Below are 3,929 nucleotides of genomic sequence, written 5' to 3'. Positions count from 1 at the left end.
CAGTAAAACAATAGTGCTCAGCTCAACAACATTATAAATATCATTAAATCTCGAGTTGAGTATAAATGTAGCTGAATTCACAAAATAATATAATTCAATTGGACTGAGTTCAAATAATATTTCAATTCGTGAGGAAAATAGTGATGTAAATTCACAAAAGATTTCAGATAATTGGCATGAAGTCCAAATATGGTAATAAGCCCAATCATAGTGAAAAACAATAAATCTTTATCAATTACGCGGTAAAAATATCAACTGGGATGGACCAAGTCACAATCCCCAATAGTAAATGACCCCGCACTCGTCATACAATGCGTGTCTCATCTCAATATGGCAGTATGTTGTGCAATCCGGGGTTTCAAACCCTTAGTGCATCATTTAAAATCATTACTCACCTCAAGACGGTCCAACGTCTACTCCGCTATGCCCTTGCCTCTCGAATTTACCTCTTCGCGCGTCGAATCTGCTCAAAACCACAACGAATACATTACAATAGGCTAAGGGAATATAACTCAATCGAAAAGACTCGAAAAAAATTGAAATTCACGAAATTCGCAAAAACCGAGCCCCGGGCCCACTTCTCGAAAAATTACGAAAGTCACATCACCAGATTCCTCGTCTCTCCACGAGTCCGTACATATAAAATTTACCAAAATCGGAGTTCAAATGTCCCCTCAAATCTTCAAATCTTATTTTCAAATCCCTAGGCCTAAATCTTCAATTTATTCTTCAAAAACATGTAATCTAGTCGGATTATTCGATGATAATTCAATATTATGGAGTAGAAATAATCACAAGTGACTTACCTCAAGATTTCCCAAGATTTCTTGCTAAAAATCGCCCAAAATCCGAGCTTGGAAGTCAAAAAAATGACCAAACTCGGACTGCTGGACATTAAATCTGTCCAGAAATTTTCGGTACTGTTCACGCGGGGCACTGTTCATGCGTGTGAGGTCATTGTTCACTGTTCACCCGCACGGGTACTGTTCACTGCTGCAGAAAATATAGCAGCTTTTAAGAAATTTGCAACACAGCCATTTTTCACTAAAATGGCTCTAACTCCATCATACGAACTCGGAATTAGACGATTCTTATTCCTATGAGTCACAAATAATAATACGAACAAAACTCTTCAATCAAAACTCAATTCGGAGCTCGTTTGCCTAGTTCAATACCCATTTCGCTCGTTAAACAATTAACTCATATTTCACGTCAAAAACCCAATCGCGACTTGATGAAATTAAACCAAAATTTCCAGATCAGTCCTATAATTCATGATTTAAATTCTGGAAGTCTCGAAATCAAATTTGGATCTCTAGAACTAAAAATGAACCTTTAGATCATTACATTTATGCTCAAAACGACAAAAATCTTCCAAAAATGACCCGTTGGGCATTCGAAACACACCCGAGGCCCCCGGGACCCCGACCAATAATACCAACCAGTCCCAAAATACATTACGGACTTGCTCAAGGCCTCAGATCACATCAAACAACGCTAAAATCATGAATCAACCTCCAATCCAAGTTTTATGAACTCTAGAATTTCCAACTTCTATTTCCGATGCCGAAACCTATCAAATCACGTCCGATTGACTTCAAATTTTGCACACAAGTCCAAAATGATATAACGAAGCTACAAAAATTCTCGGAATTCCATTCCAACCGTCGGATCAAAATTTCACCTATCAATCGGAAATCGCCAAAATACTAACTTCGCCAAAATGAGCTAATTTCTTCACCGGACCTCCAAAATTAATTCCGATTGCGCTCCTAGGCCTTAAATCATCCCCCAAAACTAACCGAATCATCGGAATTCAATTCCGAGCCCTCTAATTCACAAGTCAACGTCCGGTTGACTTTTCCAAACTAATTCTTTCTTAAAGAGACTAATTGTCCCATTTCTTACCAAACTCGATCCGAATTGACTCAAATTCACCAAGTACACATATTGAAACATGAATAAGCATTTAACGGGGAATACGGGATGAAAATACAGGAAACGACGGTTCGGGTCGTTACACCTATCTTATCCGTATTTCTGTCTTCCTAAAACCTTGTCGCTTTTACCATACTTTAGCTCGCGACCTATACATATCTATTTATACTACCCGTAATCTTCCTTCAACTTGCTTAAATTTCCTTGTATTATTTAGAACATCAAGCGAGACATCACATCGTCTCTAACTCTTCTTTACTTTCTTAACTAGACCTCTCGATACTTAGAAATCATTGACTAGAAGATATGCCACTAACGATGCCGCTATCATTCTTGGATATTGAATCCTTGTGCTTTTGGAACTTTTATCGAAGTATGGACTTAGACTATTCACGATCTTCTGCCTTTGAGTATCTCTTACGTTGTTCACCTTTACCTTACTTACCTTAAAATCTCGCATCGCATCTTCTATCTCTCTCATGACCTCTCTTCCACCTAGGTGTAATTCACGTCCATAACTTGAAGCTCTATTATAATACTTGCACCTCTGGTACATACATAATCCTGTGGGAGTTTCATACTGACTTCTTATGAGACTGGTACCCTTCTAACTGGCTTTATCGTAGAGCCATTATATAACATAGTCATTGTTCTATCTCTCTTGCACCTCTACTATTAAGCGTAATTCTGCTATGTTCTCAATCATGATTCCTATAACTTCTGGGTCCAATAATCTGATTCCTGATTTACTTTGTTGATGTAACTCTTTAGTTTACCTCTTCTTCTGATCGACCTTTATGCTACCTTAAGGTATCTTCCAATATGCGGCTCATGGTATTAGTTATTACTTTAGTCCTCCATGGACGCTATGGAATATCCATGACACAATCTTCTAACAATTCATTCTTTTGTCTATGACCTGGGCTCAATTCTTTCTTTAACTTATACCGGAATCTTTTACGGCTGTATGATTGTCAACATATATGCTGCATGTATAAAAATCCAAACTCTTAAGTGCGTTCATAATGTCACCAACTCGGGATCATTAATCAAATAATTCCTTTTGTTCCTTCTCAACTTTCCTTTAACGTAAGCTATTACCTTTCCTTATTTTTCTTCCCCTTATTGCGTGCATACTTAGCTTATCTTAGCTCCCACGTATGCCAAAATTTCCGTACAACTCATATGATCTTCGAATATTTCTTTTGATTTTTACTTCCCGTTCACTAGCCACGGTAGATTCCTCTTTCTTATGGAGGACCTACAATGTTGTTGTGAAACTGCTGTTACAAGACCATTTCCTTTTTAGGTCAATGTGCTTAGGTTGAAGCCTTCTTCCTTATTTTCTCAGCTAGTCCTTCGTTGTAGTACTTAGGGAGGATTCTCTGACTCTTGTAAAGATGCGAGCTTATTATACCGTATTCCCGATAGAATTTTTGATATTCGTGCTCACTTGTAATTATCCTTAGTTACTTACCTCCACACTCATCTGCTCGTACAACTGCTTCTGGACTGAAGTTTTGACTGTCTTCCTAGTGGAACTATCTTTTATTTTCGTAACACTCATACGGTATCTTTAACTACCCCAACTCTTATTTGAATATTTCTCAAGTATTACAATGTCAAAACTGTGGGGCTAAATTCACTATATTGGGTTTTACTATCTTTATCTTGCATGACCTGCTGTCTTGTTCTGTATCCTCTTAACTAGCTATAGCTAGGCTCTTCCTGAATCAACTACTAACTACTCATTGGCCCATCCTCATGTCAATATTCCGCGAAATCTTTCCTGGGTTATTTCCTTAGTCTTAACTTACGTCTCGCACTAGCTCCTTAATTATCAATAACATCTCGGGTAGGAACCCTTACTTCTTCTCTTTGACGTCGCATTTGCATAATGTTCTGGAATCGTAGCATATCTGTAGCATTTGGATAAGTGCAATCTCATCTCTTTCTTATTTTTATAGAATTCTTCCTTTTATCACTCCATA

This window comes from Nicotiana sylvestris, chromosome 7, assembly GCF_000393655.2.
Source record: "Nicotiana sylvestris chromosome 7, ASM39365v2, whole genome shotgun sequence".
Taxonomy (NCBI): Eukaryota; Viridiplantae; Streptophyta; class Magnoliopsida; order Solanales; family Solanaceae; genus Nicotiana; species Nicotiana sylvestris.
Note: the sequence above shows the minus strand (reverse complement) of the source record.